The sequence below is a fragment of the Podarcis vaucheri genome (assembly GCF_965113315.1).
Source record: "Podarcis vaucheri genome assembly, chromosome: 16".
In the NCBI taxonomy this organism is placed as follows: Eukaryota; Metazoa; Chordata; class Lepidosauria; order Squamata; family Lacertidae; genus Podarcis; species Podarcis vaucheri.
This window is the reverse complement of record NC_138754.1, coordinates 20,672,791-20,700,190: the sequence shown is the minus strand read 5'-3', so window position 1 is coordinate 20,700,190 and position 27,400 is coordinate 20,672,791. Positions and strand designations below refer to the sequence as shown.

The window sequence follows — 27,400 nt, the reverse complement described above, 5'->3', positions numbered from 1 at the left end:
CTTCTGATCTTGCTCTCTCTCTCTCTCTCTCTCTCTCTCTTCTAAGAGCACAGTCAGCTCAACCCTTGCTATGAAGCATGCATTTCATTAACTTCCAGCAACAATAGTAGTTTTCAGAACAAATCTCTTCAACTTAGTTGTTGAACGGAAACAGGGCTGCTCTGGTACCACAGGGACAGTGTTGATAGCATATGCTAAGGCACCAGATTTTGTCTGCTTCACTACTGGCTGGAGGAGCAAGATGCTTGTTGGGCTATCGAGCACCCAGAGCCAGGTACATAGAACATGCAGCTCTGATCATTTCTTTATTGTTCAGCCTGCTGAACAACTGCTGAACAATCCCAACAGTCACTAGAAAATTCAAATATACCTTTGCCATACTGGGTATTTTAGATGTTTTAGATGCTATTCATCACTCAGTAACACTAGCTAGCCCTCTTCTACTTTATTCTAGCTCCCATTGAAACTGCTTAGTGCCCAAAGAGAAGACGATATTCCTGGGTCTTCCACACAATGGCTGCCAAGTGAATAAAGGCAGGATGCGGGAAACACTAGGACACCCCAGTGTTTCCCAGAAGGCAACCTAACTGGCTTTATATGCAGGTGGAGAGGAGATAGCACTGCCTCACAACTCTGCCTCTGAGAATCGCAGAAAGGTGGGTTCCCTGCACCCTTAGCTAAAGGGGAAGTGTGGCATTGCTCAGTTGTAAAGAAAAGTTGCTTCTGGGCAAAGTTTCCCAAAGTGAAAGAGAGTTGGGATCAGCTGATTTCTGTTGAATCACTCATGACCGTGCCTTTGATCCTTGTTGCTTCCTTTGGCACAGAGCCCAGCTCTAAGAGAAAAGCACTGCCCAAGCCAACCCACAAGTACGCTTGAATGAAAGAAAACAAACAACTGGGATAATTTAGTGGACCACTCTTCAAATCACTGCAGCCGTTTAACCAGCCGACCCTTATTGTAAAACTAAAGCTTCCACACATTATCCTATCACTAAAGGAGGAAAGATTTGCTCAAAAAGTCTTTTTGACGAGGCCAATATTTTTTCACCTACCCAAAAGAATGTTGAATGGTTTAACATCTCAGAACTGCAAGCATAGTGTATTTATGACTTACGACTGGACAATGGTAAAGTTTAGTTAGTGATGCCTACTTTCAATATGACCCAGTTCAGATATTGCAGGCAGCCAAACAATAATTAAGTTCTACTGAGCTTTACTATCCCTGGTGTTTTTATACTGTATTATTCCAATGAATGGAGTTTACAATACTAAAAACAAAGCCCCATCGAGCTGGAAGTTCAGTGACACTGAATTATTTGTAGCCTGATACTCACATGCCTGGTATATCAAACAGGAGCCTGAAGGCTTGTTTACCTCTGGTGCAAATCCACTGGCAGGAAACAGTACAGAACTGTAGGAGGAGGAACTGAAGCCCTTAGTTGCAGGCCTGTTCACTTTGTTGTGAAGGAAGCCTGAACTCTGCCTCTGTGAAAGGCTGATGGTCTCCTTCTCTCAAGCAAATCTGAAGGGACATTCTTCAGAGAGCAAGCTACAAAGCTGCAGCTATTCTGGAAAAGGAGATCCACTTTGAGGAAGGATGGGACCCTCTACCGAGTCCCCAGCAGGTCAGTTTGTGAGGAGGGGCTGCTGCTGCCTGCCACGTGAAGTAGCAGATTAGAGCCTTTCCATGGCAGCTGACCTGCATGTGTGTAGGTACAATGCAACCTATATAAAGAGTGTGTTACATTTTTGCTTTGCCTCTTTTCTAGAGCCTCGGTATGCAAGCTGCGCAAAAGGGGAGAGATGGGGGTCAGGGAGAAAAGAGACAGGGATGTCAAAGAGGGAAGGAGTGGAGAAAGAAAGGCTGACAAAAGTAGCAGAGTGGGGAAGAATCTGAAAAGAGACCTGAGGGAGGAGAGAAAGAAAAGGAAGGAAGGAAGGAAGGAAGGAAGGAAGGAAGGAAGGAAGGAAGGAAGGAGATGAGAATGCTGGGGGGGCATGGACAGACAAAGAGTTTTGACAGAAACTGCTATTCATCTAGCAACCATTAACTGACATTAATTTCCTGATTCAAGAAATGTAATGCTGTCAAATAACCAGCAGTGGTTTGATTTTGATATTGTGAATTGTTTGCTTTGTTCATTGTTTATGTCAACAGTTCTTAAGCTTGCGAGATAAAGAAATACTGTCAAATCCATTGGAGCCCAGAGTGATTGCCAACCTGCCCTCCTATACTCTGATTACAGAACTCTAAAGGCATCATACTATCATTACTCCAACAGAGATAAATAAAAAGACAGATAGTCTCCAGTGCTATTTTGTGGACAACCATTATTTATAAAAGAATCAGATTGCATTTCTGCTTTTAACTTGTACATAAATTTTCTAGAGTTAGGGTGGGAAGTGACGTAGCCAGGTTTGCAATGATTAGAACACTGGGTGAGGGTGGGGGTTGTGAAGAGATCCAAAGGGATTTCTCCAAAATGGGTGAGTGGGCAGCAAATTGGCAAATGCAATTCAATGCAAGCAAGTGGAAGTGATGCAGACTGACGTAAAACAAACAAACAAAAAAACAACCTTATTTCAGATATACTTTAATGGAGTGTGAAATGGTGAGTGATGCAGCAGCTGTAAAAAATACTGTGTACAGCTCTAGTTGCCTCACCTCAAAGAAAGATTTTGTAGAGCTAGAAAAAGTCAGAACAGGGCAAACAAAATGATCACAGGGCTGGAGCAACTCCCCTACAAGAGAAAGTTAAGGCATTGGGGTGGGGGGAAAGTTGAGAAGGAGGGACGGGAGAGGTGTGCGAGCATGCCTAGTGCACAGAATGTGGATGAAGCCAAGTTTTTCTCATGAGAAAATACTGAGGCTCAAGATGTGCAAGTTCCCTTATCAGAAGGAGGAAAACAATAGAAGTGGGTGTGACTCCACACATCCACTTTCTGTTTGGATGTTATTTATAACATCTAAATCCACCCTAAAACTGAAAGCATATGAAGTATAACACTTTATGTTCCTGGAGACCTAGAACACTCAGAAAGGAGTGTGCCATCAGAGGTGAAGTCAAACTGTTGGAAGGTTGCAGGGATTCCCACATGGTGGGGGGCTAATGTTTCCCACTTTCATGCCACGTTTGCAGATAACTTTATAACACAGAGCTGGTCTGCCAACAGGCCTGGTGCTTGAAGTTAGCTCTCCGTAAAGCACACCCTTGGGATCCTGCTATCTTCCTTTCTGCATACATGACCAAGCCAGCATAGGCCACTGAGACAGAACTGCAAACCTACTGGAAATGTGGGCTTGGATGAGCAAATTTCTGTTTGAGACTCTATTCAGCCATGTGATGCCCAAAATCTTCCTGACACAGCACGTACAGTGGTACCTTCCTTCTCAAACTTAATCCGTTCCGGAAGTCTGTTCCAAAACCAAAGCATTCAAAAACCAAGGCACACTTTCTCATAGAAAGTAATGCAAAATGGATTAAACCGTTCCAGACTTTTAAAAGCAACCCCTAAAACAGCAATTTAACATGAGTTTTACTATCTAACGAGACCATTGATAAAACGAAAACAATAAACAATGTACTGCAGTCACACAATCAATCAATCAATCAGTAGCTGAACTGGGTTCCACACAGTCACAAAAACAAAACAAAAAGAGCCGCAAAAACAAAAACTCAAAATAAATAGCAAAAACAGACAGACCTCAGCGTAACACTCAAAACAGAAGTGTGGCACTCAAAACCGAAGTGTAACACTCAAATCGGAAGCGTTAACACTCAGAATGGAGCACCTTCGACTTCTGAAAAAAGTTCGCAAAGTGGAACACTTACTTCCGGGTTTGCAGTGTTTGGGTTCCAAGTTGTTTGAGTACCAAGGTACAGTGGTATGAAAGGCACTAAGGTGTCACTCCTAGTAGGTGTAAGTTGCCCACAACTCACTTCCATAAAGCAGCAGCCTCAGCACACAATCTTAGTAGAGCTTCATCTTTGTATTGGTGATAGCTGCCTTGCCTATATGCTTATGTAGCTCAGTGTCAATGGAAAGGTTGCTAGTTATGGTGGAGCCCAAGTACACAAAATTGTCTACCACCTCAAGCACATGCTCAAGCAATGCTGATGTGTGGAGCAAAACAGTTGATGAGTCTCTGTAAAGCTTCTCTGGAGTATGCTGTCAAGGCTACTCATCTGCAAACAACATCTCACAGATAACAACCTACCACACTTTTGTCTTGGCACAGAGACATGCCAGGTTGAACAGAAACCCATTGCTCCTTGAGTGGAAGTATACACCGTCTACAGTCATACTGAAGGCATTAGAGAGCTACAGGGAGAAGAATATACCAAAGAGAGATGGGGCAAGAACAGAGAATACTCAGAGAGCACTATGTTTTTGAAAATCCTTCCCTAGAGAGACTCGCCTGGCTCCATTTTGCTGACCTTCAGGTGAATTGTGAAAATCATCATCACCACCAACAACAATATCTTCACCAGGAATTTTGCTCAGGATTTTACACCTGCTACTTTTGATAGGTTTTATCTAGCTCTGTTGCAGTGGGGTTATGCTTCTGCTTTGTATTTATGCAAAGTTGTGTTTTAATGGTTGCTGTAAGCCACTTTGTGGGTCTTTTAGGTGAGATAAGTGTTTTAAACAGATACATGCAGAGAAAGTTATTTTGCATGGGCATCATGGTAAAAGCCAGCCTCAGGGCTGAATTCACACAATGAAACGGTAAACTACCGCACATAAAATATCCTGTAAGATTCATTCAGAAGCACATTCAGCGTAACTTAGAAATGCATGAATGACAGACAAGGAAGCGGTAAGGTGTGTGTTCCACTTCAAGGTGTATGCACCTCCAGTAGTAACCTGCTTATGAATAGCTGCAGCATGTCTGCGGTTGGTTTCAACACACATTGCCTCAACTAGAATTTATTTGATGAGCCAATCATACGTTACAGTGGCAGCTCCCCTGGCCTTCCTCCAGAGGGCTCCCTTGCAGTGCTTAGCATGGAAATAAAGATGAGGACACACTGGCTGAATCAGATGATCATATCTGGACTTAATAAACTGAGATACACATACGCCATTTCCCTGTACATGCAGCTCCTTTGCTCATCAAGCTATCAAACCACGAAGCTTCGAATTAACCATAGTTTCCCATTTTGCCCAACCTGGGAAACTATAGTTATGAACTACTGAAGAGGCCAGGATATTAAACATGCTTAACATACTGTTCTCCACACACACACACACACACACACACACACACACAGCTGGCAACTATAGTTCAGACAAACCATAAAAATATGGTTTATTAGAAACTTTCTGGTTTGGCTACATGGGCAGGCAAAAACTCAACTGAGCTCCGAGCATCCAAACTGGGCCAGACTCCCTATTCCAAGTTTAAACTTAAAACCATGCAGACCAAGGGACCCCACCCTGTTCCATATCTTTTTGATTACATTCTGCAGTGACACACTTTATCAACATACCAGTGTTCAGTCTTTTCAAATAAAATAAAATGTTGTGTCAGTATATATAGTCCTGTGCAGCCATATCAAACTGTAAGACATTATTCCTCTCAAAGTGAAACATCACTCACTCACCCTCAAAAAAGATAAAGTCACAGGGCTAGAAGGAGAAAATCAAAAGCTGCAACATCACAATTTAAGATTTAAGATTTTAGTTTTAGTTTTATTTTTTAAAGCAGACTTGACCCATTACTCTGTCTGTACCTGATGGCTCTGTGACAAATATAGAGGAGGGAGAAAGGTTGTTTTCTGCTGCTCCGGAGAAGCGGACACGGAGCAATGGATCCAAACTACAAGAAAGAAGATTCCACCTAAACATTAGGAAGAACTTCCTGACAGTAAGAGCTGTTCGACAGTGGAATTTGCTGCCAAGGAGTGTGGTGGAGTCTCCTTCTTTGGAGGTCTTTAAGCAGAGGCTTGACAACCATATGTCAGGAGTGCTCTGATGGTGTTTCCTGCTTGGCAGGGGGTTGGACTCGATGGCCCTTGTGGTCTCTTCCAACTCTATGATTCTATGATTCTATGAAATAAGCAATTTTGAATTATTCCTCAGTCGTAAGCACAGAAGTAACAATTCTGAAACTCTTATGGAAGTTTCTCAGGCAGCACAGCTTGGAAAGATCCCTCTATGTTCAAATGAGGACCCTGGATAATGTCTTCATTTGGAAAGCTTCTGCAAATCCATTTCACCAGATATGCACCTTGCTGTACCATTTAGAACCTTACACTACTTTTAATAAATAATACAGCTGGCAGGAGCCGGGGTGTGTGTTCTGACTGCTGCGCTGATTCTCAGTCTCCAGGGTTCAAGAAGAAAAAGCATATGCAGCTAAGGCTTTAAAATATACTTTGATGTTTCCCACTTTTAGGATTTCTAGCACGAGGAGACCTCTGCCAAAGAACATATAAATTCAAATCAGAATAGCCCTTTCTTTCTGACATTAACACTCCTTTTCAAAAGCTATTTTTATCTCAGCTTAAGGAAAACAGATTGTGCTATCTGATAGATGTCTCCAATCATGTTCTACTCTTGTATTCAAATTTGTGTATTTATAGAAGAGCATTCCAGTGCTTTCTCTACATTATCCTTCAGATGTTATGAAGATGTTCTTACCAAAACAATTACACAGGTGAAACAACACAAAGAGTCCCCTGGCACCTTAAAAAGACTCATTTATACTGGCAGGCACTTTTCCAGACTAGAGCTTACAAGGCTGGAAAACAAGCAGGGAAAACTGGCAAGACAATTTCATGCACATGATTTAACTGTGATGATTTCTTGTTTTAGGAGGAAAAACTCCAGAAGGTAAACTAAGATGGCTCATAGCCCCTGAATGCTCGCCTTTGTAAATATGAGGTGCAAACAGGATCACTACACACCGCAGTCAGAGCACACCAATATTCCATGTTTGCTATGGACAATATTAAAAGCATACATTAAAGAAAGTTCTTCTTGAGGACAACCCTGTGCCTTGCAGCTTACTCATATTCAGTTCTCTTACCCCAGTATTTAGACTATTTAAAAGAAATGGGAATGAGTAGATAAAAAAATAATATTCTCCTTCAGATGCATGAATTACAGTGGTGCCCCGCAAGACGAATGCCTTGCAAGACGAAAAACTCACTAGACGAAAGGGTTTTCCGTTTTTGCATTGCTTCGCTAGATGAATTTCCCTATGGGCTTGCTTCGCAAGACGAAAACGTCTTGCGCTTTTTTTTAAAGCCGCTTGAAGAGGCGCAGTTGCGACGGACCGTGCTTCGCAAGACGAAAAACATCGCAAGACGAAAAGACTCGCGGAACGAATTCTTTTCGTCTTGCGAGGCACCACTGTACATGCTCCAGAGTACAGAATATTCTGCAGGATTTAAAATCACATCAGAAGCCCCTTTGCAAATACCAGACCCTTCTTCAACTGCAATTTAGGACTTACTTATAAATGGTTGACCATATATACCCATCTTTCTCGTAAGCAATGCAGGAAAGTTGCCTTATACTGGGCAGGCTATCAGTCCACCTACCCCAGGGTGGTCCAGCGCCTGGCCCTCAAGGCCTTTTTGGGCAGCCGTCAGCAACGTTTGACACCCTGCCCAGTCCTTGCACAGCCTGGCTTTGGTAAGGAGGTGTGAGGGCTCTGGCAGGTTCCTAGAGCTCTCACACCTCCTTTCCAAAGGCCAGCACCTTGCTGAGGCAGCTCTGGGAAGGTAGTGTGAGGGTAGGGGGGGGAGATCAAGTTTTGGCCTTGCTCCTCACTCTTCCCCCCGCTCGCCCCAACAACAAGGCAGTGTGCAGCCCACTGGTTCCATGTCAAAGTATTCTGGCGGCCCATTTGGTATGAAAAGTTGGACCGCACTGATCTAGCCTAACTAGCAACAGCACTCTGGAGTCTCTGGCAGAGATTTATCCAATCACCTGGTACTTGATCCTTTTTTCTTTCCTTTCCTAAGGTGCCAGGGATTGAACCATGCAGTCTGCTACAGAGCTACAGTTCCTCCTTTTGCTCTTTGCTTTTCTTTCCCCTACTCATAAATAAAAATCTTAAGTGACAATGCTCCACACCCTCCCTCCAGTAGTGTGGTAGTACCAGTGATTAAATTCATCTTCTATCAAGGCAGGACCCATTTGTACATGCTAACCCACCAGCTAAAAAACCAACAGACCAGGTAATCAATTGCAACCCTACAAATAAATTCTGCAACTGTACAAGAACTTTCAGAAGCCATAAGATCCAAACACCAAGATCCTCCCTATGAATATAAATTAGCCTGTTTCTTCACTAGCATCCAGAGTGTTGAGATAACAAATTCACAATGCAGAAAAGTGTTTAGATAACACAGGAAGCATTTAGATAATGTTAGGAACCCATTATCTTGACACTTTGTATGCATTCTTGCCAGGACTAGCATGCTAGAACTAATTTGCTTGACTCTTGATAGTCTATTCTCACTGATTTTATCTCCGACTCTCTTGCTATCTCCATTCACAAGCAAAGGAGAAAGGGATCAGCTAGCAGTTTGGGTTCCAAAGTGGGCTGTCATCAGACACCAAGGCAAGGCAAATGCTTCAAGCTCCACACTAGAGCTTGCCAGCTCAAACACGGATCTGTGTTCCCACTGTAACGCAAACCATTTCATAGCAGCCAAGATCAGTTCTTCCAAATGCTTACAAGCATGCTCTCTAAACACTTAATTATCAGTGATGATGCAACTGGGTTGTTTAACCTCACTTGGTGTCGTAAGGCACTAACCACTGCCCTACGTGGTAAACCAAGTTGCTGTAGCTTCTCAGGGTGGAAATCTCATATGCTGGCCAGAGGAACAGCCAGGAAAACTCACCTGGTACCCATGCCCAATAGATTCTTGGTGCCAGACGTGGGCCTTCAAATGGCACTTAAACACTGTAACATACTTCAGTCTGTTTCTCACAGTACTTTTACTGATTTGATTGTTTTATATTGATAGAAACTAGCTTGAACACTGGTATCTAAATACTGTTAAGAAATAGGAACAGGAAAGAAAGATATAGAAGTGTTGGGAAGACAGAAAATGAAAACAGGCAGGGAGCTCTAACCATGGTGCCTGGATACTAACTCCATCACTTAAAACCAAGTTCTATACTACAGTTAGCATTTATATTATTATTTATTGGACTTGTTAAGACTGTTTTAAATGTAAACTCAAAGAAACTTTATATATATATATATATATATATATATATATATACACACACACACACACACACACACAATGATATTTATTGAAGAAAGAATTTTTTTTAATTACAAAAAATAAAAAGACAAAATTACAAAGAAAAAAGACAAAAATAGAAAAAGAAAAAATAAAACCATCATTTTCAAATTCTCCATTTTTTTTGTCCAGTGCCTAAAAGCAGCCAGTGATGATGGCAGGCATGTGAGGACAACATTCCATAAGGAGGGAGCCACAGCTGAAAAGGCACAGTGGCAACCTATGGTTTGTCATGGAGTCCGAAAACAGACCCTCACTGTAACTGAATGCTAGTATCTATTTTACTGTAAGCTGCAAAAACTGTGTTTCTGACACAGAATGAATTAAGAAACTATCTGGCAGGGTCACACAATAGGGACTCACAGGTTTCTGTTCAGTATCTGAGTACAGAAGAAAGGTTCACCTCTATGTTAACAGTAGTGGTTTTCTTCAGGGCAGAGCTGCCTGCTCCTCATTGCTCCCATGTTTCAGCTTCATGTCCTACTTCTTTATTCTTTCCACCCTGTGATATTTGAGTAGCTTGATTTCACTCTCCATATGAAGCTGGTAACCATAGTTTCTCCATATTAATAGAGCCTTTTTATTTTATTTTTTTAAAAAAGCATCTGAAGCAGACAGAAAAATGGTTAGCATTGTAGCGATACATTTCTTTTCTGTAACAGGCCACTACTGTCAATTCAGTTGAATGGGATTCAAATACATTACTTGTAAAAATGCATCACTTCTCCATTCCCTGCAGGCCTTTCCCTTTAGAATGGCAGTAAAGGTTATTTACAGGGCTAGAAAAATCTCAAATGATGCAGACTTCTAGGAATTTGCAGTTATTTCCACAGCTCATTTTCTACACAGTGTAATGGTAACAGTTACAGAAGCTTTGTGTTAGGGCAGCTCATTCCAAACATATAGGATACTGTTAATGGCATCCATATATTTTATTCTCTAGAAAATACTCAAATGATTAAAAACTAGATTTAATTCAGTCAAAGGCTCAAACCAGCTCTCACAATTGTTCAGAGTATAAACACACACCAAATCAATATTAAAATGATCCGAAGCAACCAATAGTAAATGTGGTACGCAACACATGTGACACAATCAAAGTTCCATATACATGTTAGTCCCATAGTTTCAATGGAAACATTAAACATAATTTTGTCTTAACTGTGGCTAGTAATGCTTCAGTTCTAATGAGGGAGATCTCCATTACCGGCTCCTTAGCAAGACGTCGCTCAGCATTCATCACAGAAAGTTTCTCAGTACTCCTCATGCTGGAAGCCGTTTTTATTTTTATAGTTGCTTCTTTTAAGGAAGCCAGTGATGCTAAGCACTGCACATTGTTTTAAAAGGACACACCCTGACCGCAGCCTTACAACCTAACAACTGTGCTTTAGACTGCGTTTATCTTTTTATCCAGTTGAAGCTCTTGCAAAGCAATACTCCCAGCCTTCTCACACCTGTAAATATGTACTATGAATGTCACATATCCAGAGCTAGGCCAGAGCAAGGAATAGCACTGTGTGCAACCACAATGCAACAGATTGAATCACAAGTCTGCCAACCATTCCAGTAGAAATAACTGGCAGAAATATCCTATGTTGGATTTCGGTCTACAGAAACGTGACAAACCTCACCATATTTTATTTAATTAATTTGTAAGCTGCCTTTCAAGGCACAGGTGCCCCACTCCCTGTGCCCTCACCTCCTATGTAAAGTTTTTTTAGAAAATAAATTCTTAACATAATCATCACCATGCTCACAAGGCATTCAATTAAAACCACATTACACCATCCTAAAACTGAACAGTAGCAATTAATTCATCAGAATAATAAATATAAACAGCTGAAATACACTGACAATCCATCTCAGTCCAGTTTAGATTTTTGCCTATAAGCTCATGCCATACTTCCTATTCTGGATGTAAAAATGAGCAATACTTTATTATTGCATGCCTGAACCTTGGGCTCAGGTGCTCCCTGCTTCTCCTCTTCTCCTTCAGCATGGATACAAGGAGAGCAGACACATTAATCTCAGCTTTATTAATCTCAGTTTGCCATTTTGTCCAGACCTGAACTGTGGTTAGTTTTGACTATCTACAGTTATAAGAAACAAGCTACATAATTTTTCAAAGCATTTCACACATACCAAATCTTAGTTAAACTTACTTAACTATGGTTAGGTGTATGTTCTGCACTGAGATGATAAACTATGGCTTGTGCTTGACCAGCAGATCAGAATCCAAAACCGTGGCTTAAAATGGCTTTGCATAAACAAAAATTAAAGGTACATCACTTTAAAAATCCCAGCTGCTGTCAGCTTCTAAGAAGTCAGCCCTTTATGCTTCTGCCTCACCAAGTGTTTCACAGAATTCAGTAAGAACAACATCAGATGCAGAGGAATCTCATATCCTAAAATCCTTCTTAATTAATAGTTCTCTCTCCCTCTCTGGTAGAGGGAGATACCTCACACTCCTACCTGTGGAAAATGTGTGCTTTCTTCTTCTGGCACCTCCACATTAGGGGTAAAGGTAAAGGGACCCCTGACCATTAGGTCCAGTTGCGGACGACTCTGGGGTTGCGGCGCTCATCTAGCTTTATTGGCTGAGGGAGCCAGCGTACAGCTCATGTGGCCAGCATGACTAAGCCGCTTCTGACGAACCAGAGCAGCACACGGAAACGGCGTTTACCTTCCTGCCAGAGCGGTACCTATTTATCTACTTGCACTTTGACATGCTTTTGAACTGCTAGGTTGGCAGGAGCAGGGACCGAGCAATGGGAGCTCACCCCATCGAGGGGATTTGAACCAGCGACCTTCTGATTGGCAAGTCCTAGGCTCTGTGGTTTAGCCCACAGCGCCACCCGCGTCCCACATTAGGGGTAGGTAGTTTTTTATATTGATTTCATGCATTACTGCAGAGGCGACTTGCCATCTCTCTTACAGCAGTTCCTCTTACTGTCATATTCAAAGGAAAAACTATGTGTACTCCTCCATACATTTTTCAGACGTCCACTGGAATATTATCTTCTATGTTTTGAATGTGTTTCTTTATATAATATTTAACTTGTCCAGGCTCTGTATCCGATTTGGAAAGCAGCTGATACTTTCTTTGCAAATATGTGTCTGCTATTTTTTATTATTAACTTCTCAAATTCCATTGCCTCTCTTCATTGCTGATGCACTCTGTTCCTTTGCACAGGATTGAACCTGGAACTGAAGCAGGAGGGGATTTCCTCTTTTAAAGGAAATCTTTTAAGCTTTGAATATGCTGTGTGATATCCCAAGTCACCAAACCTAAAATACAACCTCCCCCCCCCCAAATTTCAAAGCTTTATTCATATTCACAGTCCTATCAGCTTTTACTCTTGCACAAGGGGCCTTTTCTCCTTTACTCCTCTGCCCATGTCCTCCCCAGGGGGTTGGGGGAATCCCAGAACAGATTCAGGGGGCTTGCACAAGGAGAAAGCCTTGTGCTGATGGAACATCCACCTTAACACTATGTTGAACTCCACTCCACCATTACGCTATTACCGGTAAGTACTGATTTCCAAGAGAGAAAAACTTGGACTCAGTAACTGTAAGAATCCCAGATCCTTAACAGATTAGACAGTGCATATTCTCTTCAGTTTTCCATTGGCTCATTACCACAGTCTATAGGTTCAACAGCCTTCAACGGTAGTACAATGGCTGTAACTACCAGGTCTTTAATAAGCTATCAGAATTCTTTGCTGAAACACACATTCTCATCTAGAATTTGTCACTAACTAGAAGCATTAACTGGGAAACAGGCACTGAATTTCAGATGGTGTGCTTAAAATGGAGGCATGCAGTTATGTCTTAAAAGGTTATCAATCATATCTGAAACATCCAGCTAAGCCTTTTTCAACCTTGGGTCCCCAGATGTATTTGGCCTACAACTCCCATCATTTCTGACCACTGGTCCTGTGAGCTAGGGATCATGGGAGTTGTAGGCCAAAAACATCGGGGGACCCAAGATTGAGAAACACTAAAAAAAATTAAAGACATTGTTCTTGGAGTCGTCTAATTCCTTTGTTTCTGACAATCTATTGTTTAATTTGAAGTTATTTCTAACAAATACTTCAATTCACTTGACAGGTTACACAAACAAGTAAAGATAATTTAATTACAGAGCACTGGCTTTATTCATCAATTAAGATGCAATGAATTTACTTAAACAAAAGGTGCAATAAACAAAGCATTTTGATAAGAAAAATAAAAACTTATTCAATGACAGGCATATTATATTCCACTGATAGTACCATTTAGCATACCAATTCAAACCTTACTGCTTAGATTTCTATCCCTGAGGCCTCTTCAGAATTAACAGATCTTCAAGTTTACTCTGACTGGCAAGCAGAGCCAAAATTATATAGCCAATTAATGTTATTCATCAATTTAAAATATAATCAATACAATATATCAAAAACAAAGCATAAAGTTAAACCAATAATACCATACATAGGCTTTCTTCTAGACACACATCTCCAGGTTAGTCCTACCTCTTCCTAGCGTTCACTGAGGTATGTCAGTGACCTGAACTCACCAATTTCCCCCATTAAGAATATTCATCAAGTTTGCTATTCGACCACTTATTCATTTTTAAAGCCTAATTTCTTTTTACAGCTTTGAAATGAAGCACATTCCAGCTGCTGCTGCTGCTGCTGCTGCTGCTGCTGCTGTTGCTGCTGTTGCTGTACCCAGGCATGAAAAAATATTTAAATGTCTAGGTGGCAACAAATGTTTAGGAGACCAGGCCACAACAATCTGGAATTCATCCAGCCCTGCTTACGCACTAACCAGTCCTCCCCTATTTCCCAGGATATGCCATTATGTCAACTGTGTCCATCTCCCCTTTTTCTCACAAGGAAGAAAGGGAGGTCATATCTTCTCCTTGCTGGGAATTAAAAAATATTTGGGGGATTGGGTATGATTAACCTAAGAATTCCCTATAAAGGTTATGTTGGTACATTCATGGTCAATCATACAGTGGTGCCCCGCAAGACGAATGCCTCGCAAGACGGAAAACCCGCTAGACGAAAGGGTTTTCCGTTTTTGAGCTGCTTCGCAAGACGATTTTCCCTATGGGCTTGCTTTGCAAGACGAAAACGTCTTGCAAGTGTTCCGATTTTTTTTCGCTCCCCCCCCCTTTTTCTAAGCCGCTAAGCAGCTAATAGCCTTTTAGCCGCTAATCCGCTAAGTCTTTAATAGCTGCTAAGCCTTTAATAGCCGCTAAAGCGCTAATAGCGCTAACCCGCTAAGCCGCTAATAGGGTTGCTTCGCAAGACGAAAAAACCGCTAGACGAAGAGACTCGCGGAACGGATTAATTTAGTCTTGCGAGGCACCACTGTAGTTAACAGTTTACTATTCAACACTCTTGTCTCCAGCCGTGAGAGGTGCTGCCATTAAGGCATTTAAATATTCTCCAGAAAGGATCTACTTTCATTTCCTGCATTTCACTCTCTGTAGGACTGCACATGTTAGTAACACAACTTGGGAGTGGGGGAAAAGGATCCGGTTGGGTCCTTCCCATGGAACTGGAACCCCAATTAATTCCATGGGAGAGCCACATGCAATTGGTCCATCCATATACTCACATTATTCATACACAGGACCCTGAAGAATAGCATCGCATCACACAGAAGTGCCTACCATGCTGCAAGAAGCACATGAAAGGCAAGAATTAGCCAGTTCAGGCACTCCAGGTTTACAGTGTAACGGGGATGTGCTTTCTATAGAGCTGGCTTCCAAAAGATAAGAACCAGAGAACCAGAAAGAATTATAAAGTGTATTCCTCAAAACTAGAACTTCTAATTCCACCCCACCACCACCTGAGAACAAGTAAACAAAACTATCAACACTCCTAAGGATTCAGGATAATTGAGCTAAAATAGATCCAATTACTTATGCACACAGAGACATAGGATAGGGGGAAACAGCTTGATTAATAGAATGACATAAAAGCTGAAGCCTACACCCAAAATGTTTCAAAGCTTCATTGTGCTAGGATAATATTATGTATAATAGAAGCAGTGAGAACAATCCCCAGGAACTTCTCTTGGTGAAGTCCCGCTGCCTGGTTTACTCTTTCATTTGTTATTAGAAAACACATCATGTCCTAGGCACAATAGAAGGAGAATAAAAAAACAGCACTCCTACATAAATTGAACATCGAACACAAAAGGAAGTATTTTCAGGAAAAACAAATTACAAAGAAATTTTACTCGTGAAGAATTCACAAGCCAGAAGTAGTCCACTGTTACCAATTCACTCAAATTTGGACTGATTTAGGGAGTGCCATTTAAGCAAAACCCCATTTTTCATGAAAGCAGATTTGCATTCTTTGCTCATTTATCATCATCTACGGTCAGACATGCCAAAGGCAACAACGACTGAACCCTGCCGTTCTGTAGGTGCCTAAAATCCTCAAGTAAATCCCAAAGAGGGGGGGTTGACAGAACATTCAGTGTCTTGGCACAGATTGGAGTGCGCTGCTGACTCAGGAGCACTGCCAGTTCAAACAATTTTATTGGAAAGAAAACACCGTGAATATTAGCAGGGCAGCGAAATTTCAGCCATAGGCAGAAACAAAATTGTTGAAGTTTTGAGGTCAACACTATGCCATGAGCTGCTGTTACAGACTGTCCCCCTGTTTGCTGGTGGGAATCATCAGCCATCCAAATAAAGTTGGCGATTAAACTCCCAACAGCTGGCAGTGTATTAATTACTGCAGTGTAGCCATAATTCCCACACTGACAGATTTGCATGATCTCTGACCTCAGACTACTAATACTAGCTAGCAAATGTACCACTGGTCAGTTTTCTAGCCATACCAAGCAACACACAAAGACATGGAAATGCAGGATTACAGGACAGATCAGAGGTTTTGCAGTGGTCACCTCTTTGTGTAACAGTTTACAGTCTTCTGAAACGTCTCCAACAGAGGAAGAATGTCAACTTCCCTAGGGATGTTATTCCACCTCTGTCTCATGGCACCATTTAGACACTTCTCCAAACAGTGCAATATAAACATAATCAAAATACTGCCCTACTCATGGCACAGCCTTTGCAAATCTGCCCTATGCATCAAGGAAATAGAGCAGTTCTTGGACATGCAGGATCCCTAGGTATATGTTGGAGCTCCAGGATCAGAATATGTATATGCAGATTTTATAATACATATCCAGGATTATACATATCCAGGATTACAATCCTAATGCAAACAAAACAAAACAAAGCAAAACAAACAAACAAACAAACAAATAAAAATTCCTTCCAGTAAGGAGTTACTGGAAGGAATTTGTTTTGTTTTGTTTTGTTTTGTTTTGTTTTGTTTTGTTTTGTTTTGACTACAGCAGACCAACACGGCTACATACCTGTAACTAATCCTAATGCAAAATTCACACAAACCTTTGGGGTGTTTACAAAGTTATAGAAACTGATATGCTCCTGTGAAAAAAGTCTTCACAGCCATCACCTCCCCCTCCCGCCCGACTGCCAATTTGAAATCCTACATTATTTTATTTGATTATTTTGATACCTTTATACCCCACTCTTTTCCATTATAGAACTCACAGCGGCATATGTGGAAGTCTCCTGGCAGTCTCCCATCCAGGCACTGGCTGCCTCCTATACCCTCACAAACCACGTACTGGGTTCTGTCCACGAATGAAAGAAGCTCAGCTTGTCCAGAAAACCACCAAATACAATTTTGCTTGTACACACACATTGCACAAGAGGTCTGTCAAATGGTAACAATGCTGCAACATTTTAATAAGGGGAGTGACCAAACTTGTGATATTTTGAGGACAGTACATTCAGATTCAGAAGCATATTGCTTTCTTCCATGTAAGTACTGGGGTGGCAGAGAGGGAGGAAATCCTGCCAACCTAGAACCATCCAGAACTCTTATCAAAACTACCAAACTAAGATAGTCAGCCTTATTAACAAATAAAATAGTACACAAAAGTATCAAAGGCTCTCAAGGTCCGAAAGAAATGGAGAAAGCAGTTCAGGGCTTTTAAAAATTAATCTCAGAGTGCATTCTTTCGTTTGAATATTTTCTTTGAAGGGAGAAGGTCTTGTAGGCTGAACTGCTAGGTCAAACAGCCTCTGCAACCCACCAACTTTCTGAAGCTCTGAACAATTAATGCAAGGTGAGGATTATTTGTTTGATGTTTTTGTTTTTTGGAAGGTGAGGGTCTTTACAATTGAATTCATTTTTGTGCGTTATCCTTGTGGAAATTATTCTTGATACAGTGAAATCGGGTGTGATCTGCTCTGGTAATCAAGATAAAAATAGACTGCATCTTAATGACTAAGAAATTATGAATACATGTTGAATTTGTTGCTTTAAAAGCCACATAAGCTTCACAGTAATCATCATTATTATTTTGGAAAAGCTAGACAATTTATCTTCATACTAAATTATTTGGAGGTTTCTGTTAACCACACACCATTAAAACACACACACACACACACACACACACACACACACACAGACACACTAGATACAAGGTTAGAGTAGACCCACTCAAATTAATACTTAGTTTAGTCACATCCATTAATTTCAATTAGTCTACTGTGAGAAGGAGTAAAATTATGACTTCTTCCTGCTCCACCTAATAATTGTGAGGTTTTTATCTAGGATCCTATAGCCTCTCTTTAAGAGCTGGAAGCAGCAGGCAGGCTAGAGGTCAACTGCTGATTTGGGGCTGCAAAAAATTAAAACAAAAAACCACAACCTTGGACTGTGAAAATAAACATCTGAATGGAAGAAAGGAAAAAACTACTGGACTTCTGTATACTGCGGAGTAGTTTCAGACAGTCTCATTGTCATTGTATGGTTAAAGTGTCCCCTCACCCAACTTTAACCTAAAAAGCATGGGGACAGGACATTTTGATCTACTCCAAGTGTGTCCCCAATAAATTGGGGCCACTAGTTTTTAAAACTGAGAAACATTTTTTAATAGCATTATTTATTAAAATGGCAAGCACCACTCTTCTATGCTGAGCCTTTCTGACACACTAGCACCAGCCTGTCATCAAAACCAACTTCCACTGATGTTGCCAGTCTCTGGACTACATATGTTGAGGAAGGATAATAATAATAATAATAATAATAATAATAATAATAATAATAATAATAATAATGCCACCAAGTGTACTCTCTTCTTTAGAACTACTTTCTTCTTGTCTACATATTTATGGAAATTAATGAATTGTTCAGGTTAACTGATTTATAAACTAAGCCCCATAAGAAAATGTTTATTTACAGAAGCATTTATATACCACCATTTATATACTGCAATATCCAGGCAGCTTAACAAAGCATAAAACTATCATTCAAATGACTGACCAGTCAATAAAGCTTCAAACAGCTGCATAAGCATGTTGGCATTATATATATATATATATATATATGCTTTCGTAGATTTTCACGGGTATAGGAATGTAGGTTTTGGTGTCTTCGGGTGTCTTCCCGTGTAAGAGTCGGGGTGTCTGTGCGACGTTTCGACGAGGTCTCACTCGTCATCTTCAGGCTGGTGCTTTCGGCTTCTTGTTACTGGAACAGAGCAGAGTCTGGTGTTTGAGTTCCTATAAATAGTATTTATAGTATTTATAGGAACTCAAACACCAGACTCTGCTCTGTTCCAGTAACAAGAAGCCGAAAGCACCAGCCTGAAGATGACGAGTGAGACCTCGTCGAAACGTCGCACAGACACCCCGACTCTTACACGGGAAGACACCCGAAGACACCAAAACATATATATATATATATATATATATATATATATATATATATATATATATATATATATATATATATATATATATATATATGCTTTCGTAGATTTTCACGGGTACAGGAATGCAGGTTTTGGTGTCTTCGGGTGTCTTCCCGTGTAAGAGTCGGGGTGTCTGTGCGACGTTTCGACGAGGTCTCACTCGTCATCTTCAGGCTGGTGCTTTCGGCTTCTTGTTACTGGAACAGAGCAGAATCTGGTGTTTGAGTTCCTATAAATACTGTTGAGGGGTGTGGTGTATAGCCTCCAACGTTCTGGGCAGAGAGGAAGTTCCTAGATTAGTGTGCCTTTTCTTCTTTTGTTCCTTAATTACTTGAGGGATATCTTGAGTGATTTCATGAGTGATATTCTGAATACCACTGGGTGGGTCATTAAGTGTAGATTAGTTGCTAAAGCTTTTGTGTCTTGACCTCTTGAGCTTGTGAAGAGTTTTTCTGAGAAGATGGCTGTGCTGCATTTAGTTGTGCTCTGGCTTGGCTTCGTGTATAGGGGCGAGCTGTGGTTCTGTGCCTTGTGCTAGCCAGATCTGTGTAGGGATTGCAGGGGGGTGCAGCATCCGGAGGTGCCACTATAGTTTGGCTACTGGATGGAGTCTGTAATATGTCTGTGGAGAGGGTCTGGGTTTGGGTCTGGTGTGGTTGATTGGTGACGGCGTTCTGTGTGCCTCTGGTTCTGGTGTCGGTTTTTGTGGGGAGGGCTAATTTCCAGATGTCTGGCAGGCGGGACGTGTCGTCACGCTTGTTCATGTTGTGAGGGTGTTTCTCTATCTCGATGGCTTCCATGATTATTCTCTTGTGGTGATGTTCCATGTTAAAGAGCAATTTGGAATCTGCAAAATTAATTTCGTGTCCTGTTTCTTTCATGTGTTGGAAAAGAGAGGAAGTTTTTTCTTCTTTTTTGACGGCATTCTTGTGTTCTGCGATACGTGCATTTATTCGTCTGTTTGTTTGTCCAATGTACGTGGCTGGGCAGACTTTGCAGGGTATTTCATAGACCCCTTGGTTTTCCAGCTGGATTTTGTCTTTTGGGTTTCTGAGGATATTGGCTATTTTTTGGTTGGTGCAGAAGGCTGTTTTGATATTGTGTTTATGGAGGATTTTGCTGATTTTGTCTGTAGTGCCCTTGATATAAGGAAGGAGGGCCATGCCATTGTTTTCTTCTGTGTCTTGGTTTTTGGGGGGTGTTTCTTTTTGGATTAGCTTCGTAACCCTGTTTTTCTGGTATCCATTGGCGATTAACACATTTGAGAGATTCTGTAACTCAGTTGTCAAGTGGTCTTTGTCAGCCAGGCGTTTGGTTCTGGAGATGAGAGTCTTGGCTACGGAGTTTATTTGTGCAGGGTGGTGGTGTGATTGTGCATGTAAGTAGCGGTTGGTGTGTGTTTTTTTCCGGTAGATAGTGTGTCCTAGGGAGCCATCAGGTTTTTTGTAGATTAGGACGTCAAGAAAGGGCAGTTGGTTGTTGTCTTCTATTTCCATAGTGAATTGTATTTTGGGGTGTAGGCTGTTGAGATGTGTGAGGAAGCTATCTAGTTTTTCTTTCCCGTGTGGCCAAATTACAAAGGTGTCGTCAACATATCTGAGCCAAAGTTTGGGTTTGTGTTCTGACTTGTCTAAAGCATTGGTTTCAAAGTGTTCCATGTACAAATTTGCGATGACCGGTGAGAGGGGTGATCCCATAGGTGCTCCTTCTATCTGTTTGTATCTTTGTCCATTGTGGATGAAGTACGTGTTGGTTAGGCAGTGGTTAGTCAGGTCCAGGATGTATTTGGGGGGGTTGTATTTGTTTTGAATGGCTGTCAAGGCTTCATTAATGGGCACTTGAGTGAAGAGAGATACAACATCGAAGCTCACAAGTAGGTCATCGGGATGTAGGTATTGCTTCTTTATTGTTTCAATGAACTGGAAGGAGTTAGTAACGTGTGAAGCGATGGATTCTGCATAGGGCTGAAGTTGCTTAGCGAGAAATTTAGCGAGATTTTGTAGAGGTGAGCCTATGGAGCTGACTATTGGTCTGAGTGGTGTTCCTTCTTTGTGTATCTTGGGGAGACCGTAGAGTTGGGGCATCTGGAAGATTTTTCTCTGGGGATGATTCTTAGCTGGATTTCTTCACTGATAGGAGAGGCTTTTATTTTGGATTTGGTGGTTTTTTCCAGATAGGTGGTGGGATCTGTTTTTATAGGTTGGTAGGTAGGGTCTTGGAGTAGATTTGATAGTTTTGCTTGGTAGTCCGATGTGTTCATCACAACAGTGGCGTTGCCTTTGTCTGCTGGGAGAATGATTATGTTGTTGTCTTTCCTCAGGTTGGTGAGTGCTTTCTGTTCTTCTTTGTGTAAATTGCTTCTGGGTGGTTTGCTGGAGCAGAGGATGTTGGTGACTTCAAGTCTGATTTTATTGGCTTTATCTGGGTCGATTTTGGTCAGGCTAGCTTCGACTCCGCATATGATGTTTTCCGTGGGGATGCGTCTCGGGGCGACTGCAAAGTTGAAACCTTTGGAGAGTACTTTGGTTTCAGTTGGGGTGAGGATCCTGTCTGATATGTTATGTACTGTTTGTTTCATGGGTTGTTGTGGAGGGTGGCTGGGTTTCTGGCGTTTCTCTAGTTTGTAGAGTTTGTTGGTGTGTCTGTCTGTCTTATGTGAGGTCTCAGTTTCAGCTCTCCAGACGGCTAGTTGTTTGCATTTGTCCCAGAGTGCAGGGTGGATTTTGTTACATAGTTTGAGGTGAAGAGTGAGCAGATCTTTGTTGGTTTGGTTTAGTAGGTATCTTTTCTTATGTATTTCGTTTCTGATTAGGGATAGTTCAGTTCGTTTCAGGATCCTTTCGGTAGCTGGGGTTTTAGAGTGGAATTTAAGTTGGAAGCATGTGGGAGTTAAAGCTTTAGCAACTAATCTACACTTAATGACCCACCCAGTGGTATTCAGAATATCACTCATGAAATCACTCAAGATATCCCTCAAGTAATTAAGGAACAAAAGAAGAAAAGGCACACTAATCTAGGAACTTCCTCTCTGCCCAGAACGTTGGAGGCTATACACCACACCCCTCAACAGTATTTATAGGAACTCAAACACCAGATTCTGCTCTGTTCCAGTAACAAGAAGCCGAAAGCACCAGCCTGAAGATGACGAGTGAGACCTCGTCGAAACGTCGCACAGACACCCCGACTCTTACACGGGAAGACACCCGAAGACACCAAAACCTGCATATATATATATATATATACACACACACACACACACATCCAAATTTCAGGAAGTTGGATCATATGAATAACAAGAGCAGCTGGCTGAGGATTTGGGGGCAGGTCTTTGCCCTCATTCGCACCCTTTACTACATTGAAGAATTGATATTATAAAATGATTTGTATGAAGTGTTATTCACACTCTGAAAACTTTTCTTTTTAAATCACCCACCTAGGTCAAAGTTACATGGGAGTAACCATATTTCTCTCCTTACCCTAGGAACAGTATGCATGTTATGACACTCAGTTTGGTTCCAGTGTGCATTTTAAAACAATTTTTCTACCGCACAGTCACAGAGGTGGTATTTATGTGGCTTTAACTGTTGCTCAGTCCCTGCTCCTGCCAACCACGGCATTTCCGTGTGCTGCTCTGGTTCACCAGAAGCAGCTTAGTCATGCTGGCCACATGACCCGGAAGCTGTACGCCGGCTCCCTCGGCCAATAAAGCGAGATGAGCGCCGCAACCCCAGAGTCGGTCACGACTGGACCTAATGGTCAGGGGTCCCTTTACCTTTACCTTAAGAGGCTGTAAATGTTAAAGAAAGAAAAAGGCATCACTTGGACCATCTTATAAGTACAGTGGGAACAGAGGCCTCCGTCACACTTGCTTTTTCCCTTCGCCAAATAGAATCTTGTTAATTTTTGTCATTCTTCCGGCCAAAAAGTTTTGAAATATACATGCAATTCTTGGCAGACTGTTTTAATTTTATTTATTAGTTGTAATAATGGCGTGGTTACGTTTCCCCCTCAAGATTCCAGATCTTCTTGGATTTGTTTCTTCACATTTACATCATTATCTTTGCATCAACTCTTTAAATCCCCATTGATTTTTAAACCCTAAGTATTTGGGGGCACCATTTAAAAACATGTATCCAACTTTTCCTTATCTATTTCCTCATTATGTGTGTTCATTAGTAGCTCCCTTTTTGTCACATTCATTTTAAGCCCCATCACCCTTCCATAATCTTGCAAGGCTCTTAAGTTCTTCAGCAGAGTTAGTCATATCTGCCATAAAGACTATCATGTCATCTGCCACATCAAACCACATACATATATCTAACCCTAGAAAGGGTCCAATGTGTTCAGGGGGTCTGAGCAGGTAATCTGCACTGCTTTCACTTTTCTCCTCCCTTTAAAATGTGCACCCTCCAGATCACTCAAGAGGTTTGTCAGGGCTTGGGCAATACAGTCAGTTTCCTTCAAGAACTGGCAGTAGAAAGAGTTGTCAGCAAGCGGAGAGGAGGTTGCCAACAGTGCTTGGGATGGACAGACCCTGCTTCCCTATCTCTGCAGCTAGCACTTGGATAATATAAATGGCGGCATCATCACCCAGTCCACAGATGGAAATTTCCAAGTGCTCTGGAAGGTCTACATTGCAACAGAAGGAGGAAGTGAGACTGGAAAGGGAGGACTTATTCTCACAGTTCTCCCTTTGCCAGAACTAGGCAGAATTGGCACCCAGGAGCAGCAGCTGGCTGGGCTTGAGGCTCCCTTTCTCCAGAGCCAAGACTGCCAGGGATACTGGGCAATGCACCACGCAGCAAGCGAACCCATGGGAGGGAGGGTCTGAGGCCTTCACATGATATTTATGGTCCTTTTGTAGGTAAGATGGCCCACTTCAGAGCCCACCACCTAGCAAATCCTCCACAGTAACGCAGCTATGTGTACACTTATGTGTAGATGTTAGTGTGGTCTGCATAACTGGCGGGGGGGGTTGCATGTGCGCAGTGCATGTAAATAAGTGTGTGACATCCACATCGGTCCCGCACATACACTGTTGCCATGTGGTCCTCTGGAGGGTTCACCAAACAGCATTTCTGGGTAAGAAAAGCTTAGGTACCTCCCATCCCAGTTTTACCTAGATATTTTCTCATCATCTTTCAACATTACATTATAGTCAACATATCATTTCCTTTTGTTGTCACCCTAGCTCTCTTTCCCTCGTGTTCCAACTTGCTAAATTGTTGCAGGCTTTTTCTGTGTAGCTGAGCCAAATCAGCACCGTGGTATAAATATTTACATTTTACTATGTGAACTGGAACTGAAGTAGCTGATTCAGGTGTGACAAAACTGTTTAATAAACTGTTATTGTATTAATGTAATAAATATGAACAGCTGAACCCGAATTAAACCATCAACTGCTTAACTCCCTGTTCTCATTCACCATTTCTGAAAATTTGCATTGTATACAGCAGTTGCTAATTTACAGGCTACTTTATCGTTTTTTTACTGTGTTTGGTCACTCTGCACTGCAATTTTCTGAATGAGAGGCGTTAACAGATTCACGAGAGTTCCACTGCTCACAAAGGAGTTCTCACATGACCAAGAACACCCTGATTCACCCTAGCGGTATTGGGGCAATCCACACACACATTCCATTGCATGAAACAGGCCAGTGTCCTTGAAGTGAATGACAATGCAGCGCTAATTAATGTGGGATCTCTCTGTTCACAGCAGCGGCACAGAGAGAGAGCGAGGAACTCACCAGTCCCTCAGAGAGAAAACTTGAACCCAAGCTGTCCAAGTCCCCACTCTCCCCCTGAAATCACACTAGCTCACAACCATTTATAACAGAAGGTGCCGAAATAATGGAAATCCTAATTTTATTAGCATTTTTTAAAAAAAGCAAACACAATGGAAAGCCCTCAGGAATTACACAGACTCTCCGCAGCCCAGGCAGGGGGTGGGGGGGGGAGTGGAGAGGGAAGCAAGTAGTTCCGTCTTATAATGCTTTAAAATAATTTTTTTTTAAGAAAAGGAGGAGGGGACACCTGAACACATAGTTGGTTTGAGGCAATGCTCTTCTACTGACATCATGCCTGTATCTTTGCTACTTAGAGCCAGTTACCATGGCAACAGCTAATGTCTCAATGTCACACTATGAATAATTGCTGGCTGAAAATGAAGAGTGCAACAATCACAGCAGTTCTATATTCAAAAGGGAGGGGGGGAGAAAGAGAGTCTTATGTTCAACTTGACATTAAAAAGTCAAATGTTTAAGTTACAGTGGCATTTATGGTACGCAAGAACAAAGCAAAGACTCCTTTTGTCTCGAGTAGAGTGTGTGTCTCCTGAGGAACCAACACTTGAAATGAAGCAGTGCGTTTATGTCTGGGAAGTGCAACTGTATGCAATTCATGGGCAGTCTCTGAACTGCTGGCATTCCCCCCCCTTTCCCCCCACCTCCAAATAAGGAGGCTCGGATACTTTGCTTCTCAGTGTGTGGCAGGTACAGAAAGAGTCAAATTCGAAATGAAATAATAATTTTAAAAAGAAAGAAAGAAAGAAAGAAAGAAAGAAAGAAAGAAAGAAAGAAAGAAAATTTCATAAGCACCTGCATCCCCCAAGTATGTTTCAAAAGGCCCATAAAGCAATGTGGATCTACACACTCCGTTTAATGGCAAAGGAAGAAATGTCTGAAGTGTTCAAAGACCTTTACTTCACAGCACTGCACCTCTCTTTGTGTCTCAAAGTATCACAGGATGTGTCACGCTTCTGCCCGGTGACTGTTAAGCCCTGCACACTATTTTCCAAGTGAAAATTTCCCCGCCCACCTTCACTGCAATTTGCCCTGTAAGGGAAACTTAACAGAACTGTGTTCCCAAACCAATGGGGAAGGACGCAGCAGATATTATATAAAAACAACCTGGGGGATCTCACTCACAGATCTCCCATGCCACACCTGATTTGGTCCTTTAAAAACCCCACAGATTCTGATGTTATGTAACCCTGTGGGGAAGGAAGGGGAGGAAAGACATTTGTTCTTAGATACCTTCATTGTCTTTCTCTCTGAAGCATGTCTGGGGGGCGGTTTGCTTTCGTATTCTCCTTCCTTCCTTTTAAACATCACATGAGGAATAATCAAGAGGGAAACTTCCACCAAATATTTTCTGCACCTTCTCTCCTTTTAGGGGTAACGGATGAGAATGTACTCCTCAGAAGCAAATGAGAGGCAAGCTGAAATTATGAATAGCTGATATGGAAGGTCGGTTAAGGGAATTTGTCTGTTATTTAGCATTTATTTATTTCTGCCTGAAGGCACATAAATAAATGTTTATTTGGGGGTTGGAGAACAACTTTACCAAAAGGTACAGGCCAATGAATCGGCTGCTATATCATTTTTGGGTGGCACTAGGAAACTAACGTAGGAGGTAACAATTTTGGAATAGCAATAAACTTAAAATCTTATTGTTCCATTTGGAAGACCTTGCTGAGTCTGCTACTCACTGATACTGCTGACTATTAATAATATGAATACATACTCTTTTAGCTATCCCTCCCATCACATTTGCAAATGCTAATTCACATGAACACATCCTGAAGTAGAGAATCAATAGTATGTCAGAAGCTATAAATACTCCTTCCACTACCCTAATGTGAACCTGGCCTTCTAGACACCATTGCCACCTCTCAATTTGCTTACTCTTCTATGCAAGCTACCACTAATTGCATAGTTTTTGGTTGAAACAGCATCAATAGGCAATGACTGTAACTGTGACTGCTGGGGGGAAAAACCTTTGGCCCTTTAGATGTTGCTGAACTACAACTCCCACCATTCCTAGCAGTTTCCAACAACTGCTGTAAATGCTAAAGGATGCACTGTTGGCATGCATCTGTCTTGAGAGACAATGGAATGCACCTCTAGGGGTGAAGTCAAACCGCTGTGTTACCTGAGAATTGGAAACTGTCATAGGGGAGGTGGAGTGAGGGAAGCAGAAGTCAATGGGGGAAAGAATATGTGTGATTATGGTAACATGTACTCAGGTTTCATTTCAATAAGAAAGTGAAGACTAAAGGCTTTGGAGAAGAAATGAATTTTGAGGAGGGACTTGAAGAAGATAAAGAGTTAGCACCATGCAGTGTTCTGGGAACGAGTCCCAGGCACAAAGGGAGAAGGGGCCAAGGTCAGGTAAAGGAGCAGGAAACCTCTGCCCCAGCACCTGATCCCTAGAAATCTTTTGACACCTCAGACTTGGGTAGAAACAGCCCAAATACTTCCAAGTATCCGGAGCTAAGAGATAAAATAGGCCAAATTCAGCATAAGGAGGAAATGTAGAGCT

The 27,400-nt window shown here is 41.7% G+C and overlaps 1 protein-coding gene across 1 annotated transcript in view; it reads right to left on the bottom strand.

Annotated features, from left to right (window-relative positions):
• MED13L (mediator complex subunit 13L) overlaps window positions 1-27,400 on the bottom strand; it is a 175,947-nt gene that overhangs the window by 65,392 nt on the left and 83,155 nt on the right. The window lies entirely within an intron of this gene.